This window comes from Sorex fumeus, unplaced genomic scaffold (assembly GCF_029834395.1).
Source record: "Sorex fumeus unplaced genomic scaffold, SorFum_2.1 ptg000030l, whole genome shotgun sequence".
Taxonomy (NCBI): Eukaryota; Metazoa; Chordata; class Mammalia; order Eulipotyphla; family Soricidae; genus Sorex; species Sorex fumeus.
This window is the reverse complement of record NW_026606087.1, coordinates 1,016,230-1,042,054: the sequence shown is the minus strand read 5'-3', so window position 1 is coordinate 1,042,054 and position 25,825 is coordinate 1,016,230. Positions and strand designations below refer to the sequence as shown.

Here is a 25,825-nt window from a genome sequence, read left to right as displayed (position 1 = left end):
TGACCATAAACAAGTTCAAAGAGCAGCTTTGGGGGGAATATTCAAATTTATTAGCAACTCTTAGCAAACTACCCCCAAGCCCCACATTGTTTCCAATCTCAAGTTAAGGAGAATTTTTCTCCAACGGGCACTGAATCACTTTAATACTGACTCTTATGCAGCTCTACTCCACCTTCAAATGTAGCTAGTAAATTCAGCTTTACTACAGTACTATAAAAATGTGAAAGAACCATAATAGCATCTAAAAAAGAGCTGTTGGCACTATATTAGTTTAGAGAAAACCGTAAACTGAATACTAATGCAAAATTTAATGATAGCTTGCTTAGTTGCCAAAAGAGTTACAATAATTATTTTGCCATAATGTGTAAGTTATCTTAGAGGCATCTGAGATTATTACTGCGTTTGGATTCAAAATAAGTCCCCAAAGTGTTATTGTTCTCATGGCCTTTTTTATCAAAATAAATAAATCAGCAACATACTACCTTCATTGTAGCACTGTCTTCTGATTAGAATTTGGCTTATGAGTGAAGAAACAGTAAAAGAGACCATTCTGCTTCTTTGGCGGGTCAGCTTCCCCTCCCTGCCTGGCGTCCAGCAGGGATCCACCTCACAGTGACTATCACTCCACCAGTGAACACTCTCATTGTTACATTCCAGATTAAGGTAAGGTAAAAGGTAAAGGCCCTCCCGTTGATCGTCGGGAGGGCCTTTACCTTTTACCTTACCTTAATCTGGAATGTAACAATTATGAAACTCAAATAGAATCGATAGTTATAACTTCCCTTCTCCTTTCCATGGCCACATTTTCAGAGTTGAAAAGTAAACCAAGATCAAATTTTGACATATTGTTTGAAATTAGCAAAGATGAAACACACCAGTGACAGACAAAAGCCCTGATTTTAAGAGTAAGCTTTTGCCTTTCCTGAAATGCCTAGCTCAGGCAGTGTATTTTTATGCCTTCGGATACTGGCATGTTTCATCTCACATTTAAGATTATGACACACCAACTATTTTGAAATTTTTTTAGATCTTCCACTGTGCATGTTTCAAGTGCTTCATGACTATCACTGATAATTGAGCAATTAACTTGAAATTACCAAATGTGCTGTGATGGCACAATATGTAGTAAGTGACATGAAAGAATATAGTACGAACTTGGTACAGTGAAAAAAAAATAAGGGTAAAAGAGGCTGTAATAATAATAATAGTACTTAGTAAGTTTAATAGTCCCAGTTCTTGGTCGTTAAATAGTGCCAGTAAAATGATTTCATGAAATAATCCCACATGCTTGCAAACTCTTTATATTTGCAAGTTTGTTTTGGTGCTACAAAAAGAAATGATCTTTCTACTGGTCTGATAATACTCAGGGGCCGGCCCTAAAATAAATCTGGTCGTTTCATTAGAAAACATACAGAAAGTAAGTTTGTCTTAAAAACCAGAAGACAGAAAGGGGAAAGCAGGATGAAGAAAGAGTACAGCAGGCAGGGTGTTTGCCTTGCATGCCGCAAAAGAGGTTTGATCCCAGCATCCCAGTTGTTCCCCCAAATGCAGCTACAAGTGATCTCTGACCATAGAGTCAAGAGTGAGCACAAGTCCAGAAATAGCCCTGAACATGGCTGTGTGTGGCTTCAAAAATGAAAATAATAAAATAAAATCCTGAAAGAGGGGCCAACAAGACAGTACAGAGGTTAGGACACATGCGTACCTGCACTGGGATGGAGCCCCAGTATCACATGGCCTTTAAACATCACAGAAGGTAGCCCTGCAGACCCCCTGAGACCACCAGGTGGCCCTGGTGGCTTCTAGCAGAGTCCAAATAGTATCACATTCTCAGGCCCCAGCATTGAATCACAAGGTCTGGTTGGTCAAATATTGAAAGTAGTCCATGGCTCCCCTGAGCATGCTTGGAAGACCACCCCCTCCAAAATATGTCCTGACAGGCACATTCTTAAAAAAAATGAAAGAAGCTTAAAAAATAATAGTTAATATATACAAGCGATTGTGAACATATTTAAATACTCGCAAATCAAAAATTATGATAACATATCCTGACTAAGGAGGTAACCAAAAGCTAAGGATGAGAGACCAAAAGCTAAGGATGAGGGACCATATCCACACGATAACCAAGCTAACTGAGGTTTCTCGAGATGCTGCTCTGTCTACCGTTCACTGATTTAAAGAAGGCCTTTGATTCTGTTGAGACAGAAGCGGTCATTGAAGCCCTAGCCAATCAGGTCATCCAAACTCAATACATCAGGATCCTCCGTGAGCTGTATTACGGATTCACTACCAGGATTACACCATTCTACAAAGAAGTGATCATCGGTGTCAAGAGAGGGGTTCGGCAGGGTAATACCATTTCACTGAAACTCTTCGGTGCCACCCTTGAGAACATCATGCAACAACTGGAATGGGAAGGAATGGGAGTGAATTTAGATGGTCGGCAACTACACCACCTCCGCTTTGCTGATGACACTGTTCTAACAACACCAGACATTAGCCAAGCGGCACAAATGCTGACCGACTTCAATCATGAGTGTGGAAAGGTCGAACTACAGCTGAATCTCACAAAGACAATGTTTATGAAAAGCAGCCTCATTCCTGACGCTCCATTCGCTCTCAACAAAACGACAATCTCCAAAAGCAAAAGTTATGTGTACCTAGGTCGAGAAGTCAACATGATGAATGACCTGGCACCTGAGTTGTGCAGGAGGAAGAGTGGTTTGGAACGCCTTCAAGAGCATCGAAGAAATAGCTAAGAGGACGAAGAACCTCCGACTCCAGGCACATCTCTTTGATTCCACTGTTTTTCCTGCATTAACATATGCCTCAGAGACCTGGGCCCTACACAAACAGGATGAGAACGTTATTCAGGTCTCCCAAAGAGGAATTGAAAAAGCTATGCTTGGAGTATCACGTTTCACTCAAATGAGAGAAAGAATCCAGAGTTCTGACCTCCGTCCATGATCAAGAATCAGGGACGCTGTCTCATTTGCCAAGGCGTCCAAAATTAGATGGGCTGGACATGTAGTGAGATTTAGAGACGACCGCTGGACTAGAGCCGTTACCGACTGGATTCCATGGGATGTCAAAAGACCACATGGCCGCTCACCTACCAGATGGTCAGACTTCTTCATCAAGATCATGAATGATCAGTTTGAGGCTCTTCACGTTCCTAGAACGAACAGACGCCATTGGGCTACACTAGCATGTGACAGGGACAAATGGAGACGTTACTGGTACCCGCTCAAGCAAATCGATGATTAACGGGAAGTCGAGTGATTGAGTGAGGGACCAAAGTGATAATATAAAGGGTAGGGCACTTGCCTTGCATGCAGCTGGTTTGGGTTCAATCCCTAATGCCCCCCCACCAACCCACATATGGTCACCTGAGTTGTAACAAGAGTGATCCTTGAGCATAGAGCCAGGAGTAAACCCTGAGCATTGCTGAGTGTGCCCCTCCCTCCCAAAAAGGTAAGGATGAAACTAGCAAAACCAGAAAACCTTCTAATTGCTGACTCTATCAAGTTCTCTCATATTGTGCTTTCCTAGCAAACACCATACAATGATCATAAAGAATGGCTTAAATATAGCCAGGGAAGCATATTCCAGAAACCTAAATTTGACCTTATATCAATGTCAAAAAAGGTTTGCAATCAACACCAAACACTTAGAAAGTCAGAGAGAAAAAGGAGTTTGAAACTATAGCAAGTTTCATATACAATTAAAACAAAATTTTTTTTTCAAAATTGAATTCATACTTCTCCAAAACTCGATAGATTAAAACCAGGCCAGGTTATTCTTTCACAGATGAAGTAGAAACAGAAGGTGGAGAGAGCAGAACAAGTATTTTAGGGCAGTAATATATAAAATGTAAATGCTTAAAATGTAATAGGTATACACATTCAGATTAGCAAACTACTTTCAATTAAAGTAGATTTCTGGCCACAGTTCACAAATGTATATAAGCTGTGTGTATTAATGTAGATACTTCAAATGTCAGTATATCTCTAATTAACATGAGCACACAACTGTAAAACTGAGAAGGCACAATTTTAAATTCCTTACATTCCCAGCATTAATGCTTTCATGGGGTAGCTCCCGTTGTCATGGAAAATGGCATTCAAGCCCTATTTGTGGATTTTCACAGCTCATCTTTTTTATTTACCTGCTCTATGTCAAGATTAGCCTAGAATAATATTTTTTAAAGATAATGCACTTAGACCTACTTGTCCTGAAAATCACAGATGTTCTCACTGAGGCAGCTTCAGTGTGAGCTAGGCTCAGTTTGAAACAGATTTCTTTCCGTTTAAAATGCCAAAAAAGATGAATGTTGTGAGTCTTTTTATTGATTTCCCAAAAATATGGGCAATTCAAAGAAATTAAGGCAAAGCATGATGTGGCAGTTTTAGTATGCAGGAATAGAAAAAATGTCCAGGAGGAGCAAACCATTCAGGAACACGAGGAAATGGAATGGTAAAAGGTTCTCTATATTTTTCTCTCTGACTTTCTACCTCAACTTTTCTAAAATATTTGTTTAGCAACCAAGTAGAAACTGAGTTAGCGAGCAAAATCAACAAAAGAAAAAGAACTAGCATTCTCTCTGAGAGGATAACATGGTACTACGAAAGAACACTGGACTGATCCCATGAATTCTCTAGCTGTGACTTCTGCTATTCTGAGGGTAATTTCAATTCAGCACACAGAAATTTTTTCAAACTCAGCTAATTTAATGTCTGCGAAAGGAAATATTATACCAAATTTTATCTTTTCCACTTTTGCTTTCTAATTTTTAGTTTATTTTAGTTTACATAACATGGCTAGAGTAGGGTTAATGTCCATGATTTTGATATTCAAATTATTGCTTCTTTTTATTTATTTCCCAAAAAATGCTCAACTGATTATTATGATTACTGTTTCAAGTGTGGGGCTAAGCAATTGTCACTTTTTGTACCAGATAATAAAATAACTGAGACCTCAGGAAATGGTTGCTATTGGAGACCATGAACAGAAACACAATTTTATTTTTATTTTTCATTAGCTTTCAATACTATAGCTTTTCAGAGTAAAAGATCATACCTCTGTTTGTAAGATTCACTACCAAAGTTCTAGACCCTGACCAGCCCCTCTGCCCACTCATTCCCCCCATTCAATTTCCATCTAGTAACTTAACTATCATAGTTTTCACCCAGTCTTAGTTTTATTGTCTTTTGTCAGTTTGTTTGTATTGTTATTTATCTTTCACATATGAATAAAATCATCTGGTAACTGTGCTTTACTTCCCTACTTACCTCACTTGGCATAATCACCTCAATTTGGGCTACAATTTTAGAAAGCATGGTAGCATGGTAGCATGGTCCTCCCGTTGTTCATCGATTTGCTCGAGCAGGCCCAGTAACGTCTCCATCGTGAGACTTGTTGTTACTGTGTTTGGCATATTGAATACATCACAGGTAGCTTGCCAGGCTTTGCCGTGAGGGCGAGATACTCTCAGTAGCTTACTGGGCTCTCCGAGAGGGGCAGAGGAATTTTATAAAAGGGAAATCATTGCCAAATTACTTTTTTAAAAGAGGGGTTGGGGATAAGCTGAAAAAAATAATATCCAAATATGTGTATCGTCATGTTGAGCCATTTATTTCCCTTGTTACACTCAACTGGAGATTCCCAACGGGTGCTCAACAGGGTCCCACTAGCGACTCTTTGCTCACCAACTGGCACTTTCATGCAAAGGCCTAAGGACGGGTGCTGCTTGGTTCCAACTGCATGGAGATTACCCAGGGCTCCCCAGAGGTGATAAGGATCTCGAGGGCTGCATCCAGAGATGCTTGGGGGAGCTATGCAGTGTTGGGAATCAAACTTTGGTCTGGAGCTTGCTAGGCATGTACCCTAAACTGCTGTATTATCTCTCAGACCTTCATAATTATTACTTTATTGGAGATAAAGAATTAAATGTGAACAGTTAACTAAAATCTAGATCTTCTCATACAATGCCTTCACTGGGGGAAAAAGGGGGGGGGTGCTTTTCTTTTTAAAGGGACTGAAAAATTGAATAAGAAGCTTTTTGTTCTAAAAGGACAACCATTTTCCTTCACAGTCTTTCTCTTCTGACCTAGGTAGTAGACCGAAACAGTAAGATTCCAATCGATTCTCACACACAGTTTGGTGTTATCCATTCATTATGGATGTGCAAAACAATATCCCACCTTCTTATCTCACAGACTGGCCTCTGCACACCTTACTGAGAAACTCCCTATAGCCATGAGGTATAACTTTCTGCCTTAGACCAAAAAGGAAATGAACAGTTTTAGGACACGAAAATAAAGTTCCTGAAAGAAGTCATTGTCACCATGCCCATTTGTCTGTTCTTTGGCCAAACTAGATAAATATTTCTGTTGTTTGAACTGCCTCATCATTCAGGACAAGTAGTGGAAAAACTGCAAAATAATTTAAAGAAATGGTAATTCAAACATTATGCATGCCATGTTAATTTCGCGTGGCTTATCTTAGTCTTTGAATCCTGCTCCACTTCTTTAAAGAAGGCTCCACAGTCAAGAGGAAGCTTCTAAAAACCACAGCTAAAGGCGGGAGCAATAGTACAGTGGGGAGGGCATCTGCCTTGTGCGTAGCCAACCCGAGTTCGATCCCCAGCATCCCATATGTTCTCCTGAGCACCACCAGGAGTAATTCCTGAATGCAGAGCCATGAGTAGCCCCGAGTATAGCCAGTGTCACCCAAAAATAAAATAAAATAAAACTACAGCCAACTCTGTTCTAAAAAAGAAGCTTGAGACCACTGATCAAAGAAACAACTAAATTCATGTCTTAACAAGCACTTGGAAAATTTTAAGGCTGAAAAATGGTTTCTTTAGGCCTGTATCATTAGCCTGACTTCTGCTTAAATGATCAAAATCTGACTAGAAGTTTTTTGTTTTTGTTTTTAAGTTGAACACCAGAAATAACCATGTGAAAACTATATCCACAATGTCCCTTCTATTTTTATCCTCTCTCTTTGTTAGGTCACAAGAAAAATCTCAGCTAACTATATCCCCTCTACGCAAAGCAAAGCAAGACTATTTATGTCTTGGGGTAGGGAGGAGGGCTGCAACAGAAGTGAAGAATTCTGGAAACAGCTTTTTGGTGATGAGAAATGTAAACTATTCTAAAAAAAGTTATCTTTGCTGAAATGCTGACAACTGTCTTATATTTGTTGTTTTTAATTTAATAAACCTTAAAAATTAGTAAAGGGACTGACTGAATGACATGAAAAAAAGAGAAAGGAGTTAAAAGAAGAGAAAAAGCAACTAAAATGTGATTCGATTCTAATGGGATAAGCTCATCTCCTTGGGATCATCCTTTTTCACAGAAACACACTTCCTTCTCTATCTTCTTTGCCTCTAATCCTGACCATGATAACTTCCTCAAATTGAAAGCTTATGCTTAATTCAAAAGAACTGTGAAGCTTAATGCTTTGTATTTAAAATTAGGATTAAGTCCTCAAAGAGTAGAATATTGATAGTTTCATAAAAATAAGTTACTTATTTCTTAAACATTAATAATATACAAAATGGATTAAACTAAAACATTCATGTCCACTTGTGTTAGTTGGTTCAAAATGACTGCCCTAATCAATGCTACTCTAAAACAGAAAATATAGCTGACTTGAAATAAATTTTCACTATCCTTTGCTTATATTTTACAATTATACTTTGCTTATAATTTACAATGCTCTTTTCCCAGTTACTTTCCTAAAAGAACAGTCTCTAAAACTCCTTTACAGGAGAGTACTAAGAAATAAAGTGTCCTGTACTTTGGTTATCAAATGTACAAACTCTTAGATGCCAACATGGTACACAGATAAATACAAATAAAATTAGGAAGCTAGGGGTATTCAGTAATACAGAATGTGTCTCACACATATGAAAACCTGGGTTTGACCACTGCACCCTTCCCCAAATAGAAATACTTTAATTAACCATTAAATTCATTCTACTTTTGTCTTGATATTTATCTTCTGCTTGTCTATATTTTGCTACTTCTCCAAAGGACCATTTAAATAAAATGGTCTTTGGTGGATTGTCAGCATTTCAACAAATAAAAAGGCAAAAAGAAACTTACATTTTGCTATGAACTATATATTAACTGTATGGGGGGGGTTGGTTCTTAATATGCAATCTCCTCATTTAGTGATAACTCTTTGAATTCTTACATTTAATAATTTTTACTATTAGCACAAACACATAACACTTCTCAAGTTGAGAAACCAGAAAACTGCAAGAAATTATCGGAGTAAATTATTCATATGTAAACAGACATATTACCCTTTGAGGTAATAAAGTCCCATAATTAAGCCCCATCTTCAAAGAATTTCATTTAATTTTTTTCACCTATTATCACCTATTATAATGAGGCCTGCCATTGTATCACTTTATTTAAAAATTACAAGAAACTGAAGCTTTTTAACCAGCTTATTTATCCTACACTCCTTATAAGAAAATATTAAAAACATAGAACACATGAAAAACACAAGAGACTCTCTAAAATTCACCAAAAAATAAGAATCTGTCTATAAACTATAACAGTTTCTTTATGCAAAAATAATAGTGATAAATTAATACTTACAAATACGCACAAAAAAATCAGCCCCAGCACCCAGAATTCACTGGTAAGTTGCCTTTGAATTCATGAAAGTGACCTAAAAATCGAGACAGATAAATGAAAGTTAAAAGAATAAATAAATTACATTTATGTGCTGTATAAAAGAAATTAACGTTCTGTCTGTTACACTATTTTTAACTCATTCCGTTTTCCCCATATTCTCTAACAACATTTTTCACAATGATAATACTAAAGCAACGATTATTCCAAAGTTCTACATCTGGGAATACAACAGCTCCATCAATTATGGCTCTTGCAAGATTTTTACTAATAAAGCCCATGTTTAGAAGTATGAATAAGTAAAAGGAATGCAGAGAAAAATTAGAGTGATAAAGGCCAATAAACTATATTTGAAAACATGATTACTATATTTCTGCAAGTTAAAATTAATTAGCTTTACAAAGAGTACCTTATATATGTCCAACAAGAATACTTTGTAGAGAGAGTAAACATGAAATAATGCAGTTGGGGGGGGGGGGGGAAATTTGGTGCCATCAGCAGGTCAACCTGTACCTGAGGTATGAGTGCATCAGCAGCCTGATGGTGCCTTCAGGCTTCCTGAAAACCCAAAATTGCCTATGTGCCTCTGGTCAGATACTAACAATTCGGGACTAAGTTTCCCATGAAATTAAACCACCAGAAGATAGATATGTGGGAGCCATGCCCATAAACCACCTCCAGCTCAGTTATACAAGCTCATATATTGGCCTTGCTTCAGAAACCCATAAATAAATCTCAAAGAGATCAAGAGCCGCAGTTAATCTAGGAACTGAACAAAGCTGAACAGACCAGGGTAAATCGCAGGGGAACGGGTCAGCCATTTGCTCCCACAATCCAAAATCACCACCATGCCCCCAACAGGACTCCACTATCTCAGGACAAACTTCACCAAGATATAATCTGCTGAAAATTCCAGTTTGTGGGTTTTGTGACTGAAATCTCCAGGCTTTCTTAGGATTGGGATGGATGACCTTCCCCCACCTCCCTGTACTTCTGGAAGCCTCGGCAGTCACATCCACACCCCAAAGGTGCCACCCATTTAAAAAGCTACTCCAGCCTTGCCTTCCCAATAGAAAAACTGAACATCCCGAATAAACACAATGACTTCTTAGAACCTGTATTGCAAATCATAATGTACAAAAGGAGAAAGAAAGAAGAAAAGTGCGTGTCATAGAGGCAGACTCGGGGTGGGAGCTGGGGTGTTGGGAGATGATGGAAGGGAAATGGGGGACATCGGTGGCAGGAAATGTACACTGGTGGAAGGATGCATATTGGATCATGGTATGACTGAAACCCAATCATGAACAGCTTTTTAGTGGTCCATCTCATGGATATTCAATAAAAAAAATTATTTTAAAAAAGAAATGTGGAGTTCATGTCAGCTTTAGTTAGCTGAATTAGTGGCTGAATAAATAGCAGTACTTCCATATTTTTAATGCAGTTTTTTTATCAACCTAAAGGCATGCAACCCATTAAAAAAATGTAGGCTATATACAGTGCAATCTGTATGAGCCACAATTTGATCCAAAATTTTTGCTTACACACAGCTTAGTTCTCACTGAAGAGGTAACAGATGCAACCCAAACACACATAACCAGCCTTATAAAAAGTTGTAACTAGCATAGTGAGTCACTTTATGTTTCTAAATATCTATGGTTTTCTCTCTTTAGGATTCTTAGGCATTAAAAGGCAGACTGACTACTTTTATACTTTTATGGGTGTTTTCAAATTTTCTCTAAAATTTTAATTCTCCCTTTCCTTAAATTGTGTATGTATAGGATGTATAAATTTCATGTAAATCTAAAATGCATCACCATATAACTATTAATACTATTAATTCTTTTACGTATCTGTGGAAAAAATAGTCTTTTAAAAATTAAGTACTTCTGGGGCTGGAGCGATAGCACAGCAGGTAGGGCGTTTGCTTTGCATATGGCCAACCCGGGTTCAATTCCCAGCATCCCACATGGTTCCCCGAGCACCGCCCGGAGTAATTCCTGAGTACATAAGCAAGGAGTAATCCCTGTGCATCGGTGGGTGTGACCCAAAAAGAAAAAAAAATAAGTACTTTGGTAGTTTACTGTTATTCATCTAAACACAGCACATTTCCAGATCTACAAAGACAAAGAAACTGTTACAAAGAACACAGTCTTACCAAAACAAAACAAAACAAAAAATGGTTATGCGTAGCAGTCAATGAAAATAATAGAGATTTTAGACTCCTGATTTAGATCAAAACTCTCCAAGACACTGAAGAATTATAGTCAGTAAAAAGCTGAGATAGTAACTAGATATCTAGGTTAATTAACGAGATAGAGAGTTATCTAGCTATATTTACATAAAATTCATTTAAAAAAATGAATCTTGATCAATCTCATTTGTTATAACTACTATTCCAATCAGTGTACTGCATAAATGGCCATAATTGATTAGCTATTGGAATCTGAAATTAAATTGATATATTGTATAATTCCCCAGCTCATACATGCTTTCTCCTGATAAATTATCTTGTCATGATTAATAAATTAAATAATCCTAACTATTTGGACAACTTCAAGTGTCAACAGCTTATATAACCATTAGATTTCTTCACCAGACATCCTCCTCTCAATGAAGAATGAAATTTCAGGCCTTTCCTACTCCAGTTTCATCAACATTCATATGTTTTTTAAATAATTGACCTTGTCTTTCTAGCAACTATTCTTTTTAAAAGAAAAATTGTAATTATGTAATATACCCAATGCATCTCACTTTGTCATTTGCATGTAAACTATGGAAGACAATATAAAATTACCATCTAGAAAATACTGTGATATATATGTCCAATATTTTTTAAATCACTGTGTCTTTTAGAGTTAAGATCTAAGAAAATACTTTAAGTTTGGAACAAGATTACATTCTCAAGGTAAATAACATTTTAAATACATGACATAAAACCAATACATTGCATTTGTCATGTCACTGCAGTCTTATCACATATATTGAAAGTAATCTCATTATCTGAATGTCATTATCAGCTTACATTTACATTATTAATGAATTTTGGAGCAAACAACTTAAAAAGTATAAACTAAAGATCACAAAGTTTGTTATGATTAAGAAAAAGTAAAGATTAATGCAAAATTCCATATGTGGAGAGTTAAAAAATAAACAAGCAAATTTCAGAGTAAACAGAACCTTGAAGTGGCTAATTTTTTATGAATTAGAAAACTTTAGGTTGTAAAAAAGTATTTTTCCAAAATAATACAACTGTCCACTCAAGTACTTTGATCTTGAGGTATTCACAAAAGTAAGAAGATAGTGGAGGAAATGCCATAGCAATTAACCATCATTTCTAGAAAATTCTATTAGGTAAAATGAACACTCCAGCATCCATGAAATTGTTCCATTTCCATTTGCTCACTCACTCACTGAATGTGGTTTACAACTACACTGTATCAGTATCAACATGAAATTATTTTATAAATAAAATTATATTATATACCTAAAACCAATAATTTTATAGGTCAATTATATATTCATTACAAATAGATTATTTTTAAAATAAAACCATGGCTTTACTCCTGAAAAAATTTTAACTTTTTGTAATTGAATGACAGTGAGATACAGTTACAAGTTTGGATTTCATTTATATAATATTCCAACACACATTCCTTCACCAGTGAACATTTCCCACCACAAATGACCCCAGTGTTCCCAGTTTACCTCCTACTCTCCTATCCCCTCACCTGCCTCTGAGTCAGGGACAAGCTCTAAGCACTTCTGGGTATGGCCAAAAAAAAATAATCTAAGTATAAAAACCAATTAATTTTGCAGGGTCAAAGTGATAGTATATGATAGTATAGCAAGTATGCTGTTTGCCTTGCATGTAGCCGACAGGTTGGATTGCCGGCATCCCATCCGGTCCTCTGAGCACGGTCAGGAGTGATTCCTGAATGCAGAGTCAGAAGTAACCCCTGAACATCACCGGCAGTGCTCAGGGGTTACTCCTGGCTCTGCACTCAGGAATTACTGCTGGCAGTGCTCGGAGAATCATATGGGATTCTGGGGACTGAACCCCCCTGGTCAGCCATGAGCAAGGCAAACACCCTACGCGCTATACTATAGCTCTAGGTCAAATAAAAATGTTAGCATTGAGATATAGACTATTATTTGCTTATTTTTTCGAGTTAATATTACTTACATTCTTTTTTACTTAATATGTCTAATTTGCCCCAAAACAATAATGTTAATTTTAAAATTCAGTATAATACTTTACATTCAAAATAAGTCACTCAAATCCCAAATTGCTTTTTATTAATCTGAAGAGAAAAGCAAATATTAATATCAGTTAAAAATATCTCTGATAGAAGCACAAGGACTTAATGCAGAACCCAGCAGCTTGGAGCAGAAAAGTGAACGGACTATGCGTTGATCCAGCCCATCAAGTCTGCCGGAGGGGAAAGGGTGTTGCCCCATTCGCCCTCTCCTCTCTGGAAAGAAAGATGGCGGCCACATGGGAGCCTTGTGGACAGCAGGTATGAGCCGGGAGTGTGGGGGTGACTAAAACCTCATGGGAAGGGGGGCATTTCGCTCCGCCCTTCACGCCCTACCGAGGCCACCGGTTGCCCCCCGCGAGCGGCTCTCCAGCACGGCCACGACTCCAGAACACAGAAACCAATTTCTTAACTATCTGACTTTCAGTAGAAATACTTCCAGGGTCAATAGGTAAAATAGCAGAAATCCAAAACCAACATTTAATTCTTGAACCCAGCTGTAGAAAGCAAATCACTTCACAATGCTTTTTCAGCATGTCTGATTTGGGTGGGGGGGTAAACTCTAAATAATAGTGGTGAATCTTATTGAAACAATGAATCTAATCAAAGCAGATAGAGTGTTAACTAGAATTCATCTGCCTCACAGGGACGGGGAGGGGTGGGGGGTGGGGTTTTATTGGGGTTCTTCAGGGTAAAAAATAAGTATTGGTAAAGGGAAATATGTTTGATATTTGCATGATTGAGACATAAACCTGAAAGCTTTGTAACCTTTCCCACAGTGATTCAATAAATAAATAAAAAATAAAAAATAAATAAAAAAAAAAATCTCTGATAGAGACTGGCCCACATTCAAAAGAACAAAAGCAACCGATGCTGGCGTGGATGTGGCGAGAAAGGGACACTCCTTCACTGTTGGTGGGAATGTCCACTGGTTCAGCCCTTCTGGAAAACAGTATGGACGATTCTCAAAAAATTAGAAATTGAGCTCCCATTTGACCCAGCAATACCACTCCTGGGAATATATCCCAGAGAGGCAAAAATGTATAGTCGAAGTGACATCTGCACTTGTTTGTTCATTGCAGCACTCTTTACAATAGCCAGAAACTGGAAGAAACCTGAATGCCCAAGAACAGATGACTGGTTAAAGAAACTTTGGTACATCTACACAATGGAGTACTATGTAGCTGTTAGAAAAGATGAAGTCATGAAATTTACATACAAGTGGTACAATATGGAAAGTATCATGCTAAGCGAAATGAGTCAGAAAGAGAGGGATAGACATAGAAAGATTGCATTCATCTGGGGGATATAAAGTAACAAAGTATGAGATTAATACCCAAGAATAGCTGAGATCAGCACCAGTACGATTACTCCATAACTTAGAGGCCAGCGGGTATCCTAGAGGAACGGGCAGTTCAGATAGAGAAGGGAGCACTAAATAAAGGATGTTTGGAGGATCCTCCCAGGAGGGGAGATGCATGTCGAAAGTAGACTATGGACTGAACATGTTTGCCACTCAATGCCTCTTTTGCAGACCACAACACCCAAAAGGAGAGAGAGAACACAGGGGATTGCCCTGCCACAGAGACAGGGGGGATGGGGGGATGGGGGTGGGAGGGATATTATCCATGGTGGTGGAAAATGGGCACTGGTGGAGGGATGGGTATCTGATCATTGTATAATTGAAACCAAAGCACAAAAAATTGTAAATCTACAACTGTAAAAAAAAATAAAATAAAATAAAGGAAAAAAAATCATTCACAAAAAAAAAATATCTCTGATATACAAGGCAACTTAAAACAAGTATCTTGACATCAAATAAAGAAATCATAAGCATTTTTCAGAAAAGCATACACCACTCTACCCAAAATAGAGAATAGATCAAAGGTAAATAGCAAATAAAAACGTTACTGCCTCCCTATATAATTAGACCTTAAAAGCTCTCAAGCGAAAATTTTTAATTCTGCTAAAACTATCTCTGAGCCACACCTATCTTTTTTTATAATCCTTGTCCATTATTTTCATTTCATTTAGCAAGAAGGTTCGAGTATTAAATGCAAAGTTGGATTAAGTGACCTTCAAAATATTGAAGTGCTTACAAAAACATCTGTAACAAAAGTATGTCTATCTTTACATTAAATTATGGTATCAGATGCTTAAATTTCATATTGATGAATAAATAACTTTTAATTAAATGATTTAATAATGTTATACATAATAAACAACTGAATTAAATAACTAAATTAACTTTTGGAAAGATATCTTTTGTATAGCAAATAAAAAGGAGGATGAAAGGAGAGAAAAGGAGAAGGGGCATGAAATTTAAAACTCTGCTAAATTATATAGAATTTAAATTTATTATAAAAAATGATATGCAAAACTCAATTTCCAAAGAAACTGAATCCAAGCTAATGCTCAATTGTTTGATACAACTGCTAATCATTAAGACCACAATAGTGAATTTAAAATGACAGTTTTGTTATTGATACTTAAATCTCCTATAGTAGAGGTTCATTCCCAAATGGACCTACCACCCCGATTTCAGGAAGAAATTATTCAGCACCTCCCTAGAAATTTGCCCTATTTACGGAAACAAACAGAAAGTGCTCCTCTATTGCATTTGCACCCACTACGCACCCACCCTCCCCCCAAATTCCAGCATGTCCCAGGGGGTGTTATCACCCACTTTGGGAAATAGATTTTCTTTCCAATTTTAATTTAAGCATAACATTGTTTTAAAAATAAAATTTAGGCATAGCAAAGGCAAAAAAAAAAAACTGAGGACTGGAACTGGTCTTTAGTAAGAATTTTATGAAGGCAGAAGAGATAGGGATGGGGGACATAGGAACAATGGTGGAAAGACCCACCAGTCAGGTGGGGAGGATGTGCTGCAGGAATGTTTTATGCATGAAACCCTACAATTAACAGTACTGTAAATCATTAAGTCTAAAGTAAAATTAAAGTAAAACAAATAAATAAACATCAAATATCTCAGGCGTTACTGGCACCCGCTAGAGCAAATCGATGAGTAACAGGATATCAAGTGATGAAGTGATCTCAGGCATGCAATGTTCCAATACCATACCTGTCACCTGAGTGCCAGTGTCCTTCCACCAATGTCGCCACTAGATCCCCTCCCACCTTTGGGAAACTCAGTTCTGAATGACGATGGCTGTTTGTTATTTCCTCTGTGTTTCTTTATTCCCACACATGAGAGAGATCATCCTGTATTTGTTTCTCTCCTTCTGATTTCTCTCCTTATCATTCAGCATGATAAACTCTAATTCCATTCACTAGCAGTGAGTTGCATGGTTTTATCTTTTCTTATAGGTCAATAGTATTCCATTGCACGTGTGCGTGCGCGCGCACACACATATACACACACACGCCACAGTTTCTTTATCCACTCAACTATTCTTGTGCACTTGGATTGTTTCCAGATCTTGGCAATTATAAATAGTGTTGCAGTGAACATAGAAGTGCAAACAAAAATTTTAATTATATTTTGGACTCGGGATATAGAAGTGAATCTATTGGGTGATGTGAAAACTCAATTTCTAATTTTCTGAGAAATCTTCATATTATTTTCCATAGAGGCTGAACCAGATAACATTTCTACCACAGTGGATAAGGATTTGTAAACACTTTTCTAAGGCAAAAATAAGGATATTTCTAAGATGCCAAGTGAAAAATGAAATGTTACCTACTGCAAGACTTCTTTTTATAGAAACAAGAATCATTTCCTCAAAGGAAAATAAATTTCTACTAGTCTTAAAGTTCTTCAAAGACCATTATTATTGAATAACTATTCCAAATAGTGTATTCAGTAATTCAATGCACTAAAAACACAATTTTAAAATGATTTCAGTATTCATGGTCACAATTTCTAAGACAGATTAGCATTAATTCAGAGAACAACTGAAAAACCTGATATGAACCAGATTATTTTAGAAGGGTGGCATGTTCTAAAAATCATTAAAACGAATGTTAGAGATCATGTAGTCTATTGGTTCTCAAACTCTTTGGTCTCAAGATTCCTTTACATTTATAAATGTTACTGAAAGTCCCAAAGAACTATACTTACATTTATCAATATTTATTAGAAGCTAAATTTAAAAGATTATAGTTTTTTAATTTAAAATAAATGTGATTACTTTGATTAAATAATCACTCAATGATGGCATAAATAATGAATTTTTTAAACATATAAACGTGTTTGGCAAAGCAAAAAAAATAGAAGACTAGTATTGTTTTGCATTCTTTGCAAATCTCTAAAATGTCTGACTTAATCAAAGACAGCTAGATTCTCATAGGGACTACTGCATTCAATCTGTTGTGATATGTTAATTTGGTAAAAGTGTGTAAATAATATTCATTTCCACAAATATAGAGTTGAAAAGAGATAGTGTTTTAATAGCTTTTGGAAATGATTGTATTTGTTCTTCATTAATACTTTATCATAATGTAGCAAGCAGTAATTTCTCAAAGGTTAACTGCATTGCAGAATCCACAGCCTAAGTATCAATGAACTTTTTGTAGTGTTATTTAAAACAAACATCTTTTGGGGCTGGAGAATAGCACAGCGGATAGGGTATTTGCCTTGCATGCAGGCGACCCAGGTTCGATTCCCAGCATCCCATATGGTCCCCTGAGTGCTGCCAGGAGTAATTCCTGAGTGCATGAGACAGGAATAACCCCTGTGCATTGCCAGGTATGACCCAAAAAATAAGCAATAAATAAATAAACAAAACACCTTTCATACTTATTTTTTACCTATTCACAATTTATTCACTTAGTGCACTGGTGGTTGACTGGAAAGCATTATCTCACTGCTCTTCAAAATATTGATATGTTGAATATTTCATTATTCAATATTTTAAAAAATACATTTGCTATCATCATCGTAAATCTTGTCAAAAAAGTTATTAAGTAACAGGAAGTCATTGAATTCACAGTGGTGGACACAAGTTACCCCAACTACTGATTTTTCTCTTCAAAGCTCAAAATTTATTAACAAGGTTCAGTTGTTTTTCTTAAATAGCAGACTGACTTTGCTAATGTTTGAGAATATGTCTGCCAAGCATCTGAGTAACCACTGAGCAACTGTTAGTCATTCTTTCAAGTAAAAACAATGTTCTATATAAATATAACACAGATCTACTGGGGCAAAAGCTGAATGGGCTGGAGTGCATGTGTTACACTCAATGATTATTCTGATGGGGTTCAAGGTTCCATATGGGGTCCCAGGAATGGAACCCATGTTCGTAGTGTGAAAGTAAGCACCTTTCCCAGTGTCCTATCTCTCCCGTCCTAAAACGACCTCTCCTCACCCCCATGATTAACAATTATAAAGACACAGAGGATAGGATGTCTGCTTTACACATGGCTGAGCCAGGATTCGATCTCCAGCATCCCATATGGTCATCCCTCCCAGTTCCACCAGGAGCAACCCCTGAGTGCAGAGCCAGGAGTAAGTCCTGAGCACTGCCGGGTGTGGCCCAAAAACCAAAATAAGAAAAATAATGTCATAACAAGTAACATAATGGAGACTTAGACTTGATTTGTGTGAAGGCGTCAGTATTTTTGCCCAAAATTGCTTCGCATCCTTAATATAAATGTCAACAGAGTGAAAAGGGCAAAGAGCTATTCAGTATCATGATGAAAATAATTTTGACTTTTCAGACTCCTTGAAAGGATCTCAGGGGTCCCCATATGTTCATGGATATTTTGATAACTGCGTTCCTAGCCCACATAGTCCACTTTACAGATACGAAGTTTATCTAGTTTAATATTTTCAAGCCAAAAAAAAGAGCTGGCAATACCTAGCACAGTGAGTAAGATATGGGAAATATCACTTGAAAGTTATTTATCTTTTTTCTTTCCAAAAGAAAGAATAATATTAATGTATGGGAATTATAAGAGGTGGATTTTAGCTCCTTGAAAGGGCTTTTTTAAGTTGTGGAACAAGTTGCTTTGTAAAATAGAAGTCTGTTGCTAGAGATGTCAGAGATAAAGTGGAATGAATCTTTGCCTAGTTAAAATGTGTACCAACACAGTCAGATAATGACTTAGAAAGGTTTTTTGAAAATAAAATTTGAACTTCAGGACCCTGCCCCAAAAATACTAAACCAAAATTTCCCAGCATGTGCCTGGAGTTTTTTTTTAAATTTGTTCCTTTTTTCCAAACTTTATTTTATCAAAGCACTGTGTGTTACAAGGTTATTCAAAGTTGGGTTTTTGATATGCAACGTTCCATCTCTGATCCCACCACCAGTGTAAACTTCCTTCCACCAGTGTTCCCAGGTTCCCTCCCCTAAGGCACCCCCACACCACCTCCCACCCCCAACCCAGTGTGCCCTCTTGACAGGCATCTTTTAAGTTTGGTTATTAAAGTTTGGGTCTCATGACTTCATTGTTGTTGACTCTGTGGTTTGGATATTTAGGTCTGTCATTTCTTAATATCACTGATGTACCTGAATTCCCTTGATCCTTGTCCCTGTTGCTTCTCATCATTCTCTTCTCCCCTTCAATCTATTTCTTTACATCAGGGCATAGAGTTTTTATTGTTTTTAAAAAGCTCCACGAGGGGGCTGGAGCATAGCACAGCGGGTAGGGCATTTGCCTTGCACGCGGCAGCCCAGGATTCAATTCCCAGCATCCCATATGGTCCCCGAGCACCGCCAGGAGTAATTCCTGAGTGTAGAGCCAGGAGTAACCCCTGTGCCTCGTGGGGTGTGACCCAAAAAAAGAAAGAAAAAAAAGCTCCACAAAGTTTATTATCAAAATCAGTGTAGTTGCAGATGGTGTTCAATAACTATTCTCCTCTTGTCTCTATCACAGTATAATTCTACAGCATTAAATTTTATCCATACCCAATTCTGTTTCCTTTCTTTAGCCACCAATACACCGCTACCAGAATATATAGCACAACAATATATCAAAATTGCCTAAATGGCACATATTCTTACAACTGTCCAAACTGTACTGCTGTTTTGAAATAGCAATTCAAAAGGATCTATCTGTGAATGGTCAACATAATAAGTGTCTTAGTAAAAATTAAAATGAGATTACTCAGAAGAAGAAAATAGCCTATCTTCCATATTTAAATGCATATTTTTGCTATTGATCAGGACCAAATGGACTACAAGCTTCCACATATCAGTTACAAAATCATTGTGAAACTCAATATTCAAACTTTAAATTTTGAAGCATTGACCATGGGGGGAAAAAATATCAATAGTTATATAGAGAAAGTAGCAAAAGACAGGTTAGTCAGAATCAAACAAAAATTTGGCAGTAGATCAAAAAGAAACATGAGATACACACACAAACACTCCCCCCCCAACACACACACACACACACACACACACACCCTGAAAGGGCTCAAGAAATCATTTGTAGTGCAGGATTTGAACACAGGTCAGCCATGTGAAAGACAAACATCTTAACTTCTGTACTGTCACTCCAGCCCCAGAAATGTATTTTTTAACTTTTCAGTCAGTAAACTGGTTCTCTTTTATCTCTTCATGTCATCTGCATTTCTTAGCAAAGTGTTCTTCATAACATCTTCTTTTAGCAAAGTATACTTCTTTGAAATAACCCCTCTTATTATATTATTAATATCTTCAATGTTCTTACAGACTATTGACTTCAAACATATATAAACATTTATAAACAAACGTTAGGCTAGAGCGATAGCACAGCGGTAGGGCGTTTGCCTTGCACGCAGCCAACATGGCCGACCCGAGTTCGATTCCTCCGCCCCTCTCGGAGAGCCCGGCAAGCTACCGAGAGTATCTCGCCCGCACGGCAGAGCCTGGCAAGCTCCCCGTGACGTATTCGATATGCCAGACACAGTAACAACAAAGTCTCCAATGGAGACGTTACTGGGCCCGCTCGAGCAAATCGAAGAACAACGGGAGGGTCTTTACCTTTTTTAAACAAACGTTAGAGAAAGTTCATGTGAGCAGGACTAGAAAAAAAGTGGTTATCAAAAGGGGATCTTCAAATACCCTATATATCAGAATCACTTTGAATGCTTCTGAAATAATTTGTTAAAATACTGATGGGTCCCACCAAAACCTATTGACTCTGTAATTCTGAGAGTCTCACTTAGGAATCTATTCTAAAACATGTTTGCTATTAAAATACATTAAACTATAAAACAAAAAAACATGACCTCCAGGTAGTTCCTAGAACACTCCAATTCAATAACTGTTGGGCAAAAAGAAAAATATAGGCTCATAAAAACCTCCGTGAAAAAATGAAAATTTTATAACTATAAAATGTTTTGTCTTACACAAAAAGATGATTTCATAAATTCAACCTTTAATGTAAAACCTATCAGAAATGTAAGATGGGATTAGAAATTAGAGACGAATTTAATTTCAATTTTGTCTTACCCTTTAAAGGATTTTGGGCTGTGTTTTCTGATTGTTTTAAGAATGATACAAGCAATTCTCGAGCAATTCAATTAACATTTCCAAGAATATACAGAGTACGTAGCATGGATTTATATCTCTGGGATGCAAAATAATTAAGCACAATCCCAGAATTTGTGAGAATCAAAATTGACAATTTTGATTCATTATTAGAAAAATATTATAATTAGTACAATCTCAAAATTTGTGGTGCATTATCCCCCTCAGAAAGAAGAGAAGATTTTATTACTGCTGAGGTTTTTTCCTTTCTGAGTCTGCTCACAACATAGAATAAAAATGTGGAACATTTCAAAAAAAAAAATCGCTGGTCAGGAATTTAGTCCAAGGTTCAATTTTGGCACCAAAGACTATAACAATAATTAAAACTAAATAAAATCATTTAACAAACTCTTAAAAATAAAAACTAACTTTTTAAGTCCACATTTTATAATCATTCTTTTCCTTTCATAGAGTAATGTGATGGTAAAATGAAGGAGGAAAATCCTTTGTACTTTGAACTTCTAGACAGTTAAGTCAAGATAAATTTAAAGACATTTAAATAGGGTCCATTTAAAAATTCACTTTAAGAAACTCTTGTTACCACTTAGTACCACTCCCTCTTAACCACAAATAATGAGTTCCCTAATGGAACTCTGTAATTTAAAGTATCAGGCAAATAACACTAAGTTACTTAGATGAGATGACACCGCCTGTTGTACAAATATATACTCAGAACGAGCTTATAAAAACAACAGCTGCATTATCAACTGGATTAAACCCAAAACAATTTATGTGAAGACAGAAAGTTAATATGGTCTGAACTTGCTACATAACATCATGTTCTACTTTATATTTTTTAGGCACTTTTCAATTCATTACAGAAATTGAAAAGCAGAGAAATGCTAAAAGAGGGAAACAAGGAAAAAATGGTAACAACGGAAGAATTTTCTAAGAGTCGTATTTCTGAGAGCAAATCTTAGTTTCTTCGTAATTCCATACTGATTGCCAGACATTATGTTAAGCACTTAAAAAAAAAAAACGAAGCAGTGTTGATAACTTCAAGGATTTGACAAGAGTGGAAACACATTATTACAATTTTAAGTAAAGTAAGAGGTTAATAAAGCAAATTTCAGGCAAGAGAAATAGTACTCTTGCCTTGCAGGCGGCCTACCCAGGTTAATTCCCTGGCACTGTATGAGGTCCCACCAGGAGTAGTCCCTGAGTTCTGAGGTGGGAGTAAACCTTGAGCACAGTCGGGTATGAAGAAATAAAGGAAAGAAAAGAAGGAGAGAAGGGAGGAGAGGAAGGAGGAATAAAACGGAGAGAGAACAGGCCTTCCATACTGAGAACGAGTATTTTCTTTTCTCCCCTTTTTCACTGAGACTGCACTGAATAGACTCAAGTCACAAGTTACACAATGAGCAGTTGCTAATACAACCACCCACTTTTTAAAGAATGAGTTAAGCAGAGATGACCTTAGGACTGTGCGTTTGGTGATGCTACCCACATCTCCACATGGAATAATTGTGCAGTGGGGAAGTCCATCTATACTGTGAATAAGTCCTTCCCAGACCTGATTAGGTCTTTTGTTTAAACTCAAAAAAAGTACAGAATTAAATTTTAAAAAATACAGAGAAGTTCTGCTTATCCTTTTACTATGTATTCCTCAAAACAATTTAAAGATTCTACTGTAAAGTTTAGACAAGATCTGGTCCGGCATCTGTCAGAGATTGCCTCATTTGTTAAATGAAGCAAGTCTGGGATTTGAGCAAAAAATGTGTCCAAGTTTACAGGCAAGGAGACACACATAGCACACTTTCAACTACATGACAAGGGGCTACAGAACTTTTATTTTAAATCAGAATTTCTAACTGGGCTTATGTCCATGCAATGAAAGCATAAATTCTCTGTTACTAATCAGTGAAATGAAATTATACTAAAATTTGTACTCTAGATTTCACCCTGCTCAACACTGTTTTTGCAAATTTCACTATATTAAAAAAAAGACCAATAATTTCTAAGCAGAGTCTATAGGCCAATCATTGGCCTTCCCTCAATCTGCTCATCCCCCGTAATACTAAATGCTGCCATCCCAGTTCACTGATTCTACTTCTGCCCCTCGACCAGCAAAGTTCTCTGGAAACAGATACTATGCCATGGGAACAGATAAATGCCAAGTCCGCATATGAATCTATAATTCAAAGCCTCCAACTGGATCTTCTAGCTCAGAGTAGCTTCAAAGAGTAATTCAACTAGACATATTGACAAAAGTGGGCTACAGAGTTTTTTGTAAAACTTATTTCAACTATTTTTCCTTAGGAAAAAAAGTAAATTTGCGTATTTTATTTTTTTAAATACCCTTTAAAATAAAACATGTAAGTTTACTTTTTCCCAACATTTTAAAAATGTTTTTTAAAAACATTTCAGGTTTTTAGAAAAATCTAGAAACATTTATTGTGTATATCACATACAAAATATGGAAACATACAAAATTTAAAGAGTTTTCTAAAGATCAAAATGTTATTATTAGTGTGAGACTAATACTAATACTAATACCCAAAGATGGTAGAAATGAGGGCCAAGAGGATTGGTCCCTGGTTGGAAGCTTGCCACAAGGGACAGGTGGATGGTAGGTGGGGAAAATGCAGTTAGGACAGAGAAGTGACTACTATGCCTAAAGGAGAAGGACAGACAGACAGACAGACAGACAGACAGACAGACAGAAGAAAACTATTTACCATTGTGGCAGCTGAGGGATGGGGGGTGGAAGAAGGGAAACTGGTGGCACTGGTGGTGGAAAATGTACACTGGTGGAGAGATAGGTGTTGGAACATTGTATGACTAAACCCAATCATGAACAACTTTGTAACTGTGTATCTCATGGCGATTCAATAAGAAGGGGTAAGGGGGGGTTCTGCAATGAGCATAGGGGGAAAGGAATTAATGTTACTGCTTAAGTAAGTACTTTTAAAGATTATTTCAAAAATAAAGCATGCAAGTTTACTTTTTTCCAAGGAAAAAAATAATTGAAATAAGTTTTACATTTAAAATTTGTGATGTAAATATTACAAACTAAACACAAAAGAGCAAAGCTAGATTTTCAGCATAAAAATAATAGGCAGGTCAGTAAGGCAGATCAGTAAGCAATAGAAGTTATGCATAAATGAGTTTATAGAAGAATTTAAAGTATGGTATGTGATATTTTAAGTTACTGAGTGAGAAATGATAAAACATTCTATTCAATATGTAGTACTTAGAATAGGGAGAAACTGGGGGAAATACCATTGAATTCTTATGTAAAATAAATTCCAAGCGTATTTTTCTAAAACAAAAACTACAAAAAAAACCCACAATCTTGAAAAAAAAATCTAAATGACCAGAAGTTCTTACCATCTTGAGGTAAGAACTATCTCTCTTTGCATGACTTTGAAACAAGGAAAAGATTAAAAATTCACTAAAATAAATTTTTTATTTCTGTCTAGAATAACAAAATCAACAGGCACACCACAAACTGAAATAGGTATTTTTGCCATGGTCCGACAAAAGGAAATAATAAAAAGTATGCTACTAAGTGTAATGTTTAAAAATGATAAGATAGAAAGGGCAAATAAATTGTAAGCTGTTACAATTAATTTTAGATGCATATTACTAGAATATATATTTTAATACAATGAAACTTTTGGTAAGATTTAAAAATTATTTATATTTCATATTAATTAGGCCAGTATTTAGATTTTTCAGCAGATTTTTCTATGGGCTAGGGAGAGTAGAATGACATTCATAATTTCAAAAGATAAAATCTTTCTGGGGCCAAAGAGATAGTACAGTAGTAAAGTGCCTTGTACACAGCTGATTTGGGTTCAATTCCAGCATTGTACATGGTCCCCAAAGCAGCTTCAGAAATTATCCCTGAGTACAGAGCTAAAAGGAACCCCAATCACAGTTAGGTATGACCCAACCACTAAAAGATAATAATAACAGCAACAACAATGATAATAAACTTTTAGCAAAGAAAGAATGAAAAAAATCTCTATCCTAAAAATGTTATCATTCAAATAATAAAAAAGAAAAAAAGAAAGGTTTTCCAAAAAAAAAAAAAGAAAGAAGGAAAGAAAGAAAAAAAGAAAGGATTTCCCTGTGGGGCAGAGAGATAGTACAACAGATAGGGCACCTGACTTGCACGTGACTGACTCAGGTTAAAACTGTGGTAATACATATGGTCCCCCGAAACCACCAGGAGTGATCTCTGAGCACAGAGCAAGGTGTAACTTTGAGCACTTCCAGGTTGGCCCAAGAACTAAAACTAAAAAACAAGCAAAAAATAAAAAAACAAATTTCCCTGTTAAAAGCTAATGACTAAAGGATTTTATCACCACTAGATCTACACTGTAAGAAATACTTACAGGAGTATAATCTTTGAAAAAATAGTAATACACAACCAGAAGCACAAAGAATAATATGACATAACAACATAACACAAAAAGAAAAAAACAGG

At 36.5% G+C, this 25,825-nt stretch overlaps 1 protein-coding gene across 6 annotated transcripts in view; it reads right to left on the bottom strand.

The window, feature by feature from the left end:
- SOX6 (SRY-box transcription factor 6) overlaps positions 1–25,825 on the bottom strand; it is a 662,237-nt gene that overhangs the window by 522,620 nt on the left and 113,792 nt on the right. For all 6 annotated transcript variants that reach the window (XM_056115917.1, XM_056115921.1, XM_056115920.1 and 3 more), the window contains exon 2: positions 8,619–8,691. The gene's annotated coding sequence lies outside the window, so the exon portion shown is untranslated. The remainder of the gene's footprint in view (positions 1–8,618; positions 8,692–25,825) is intronic.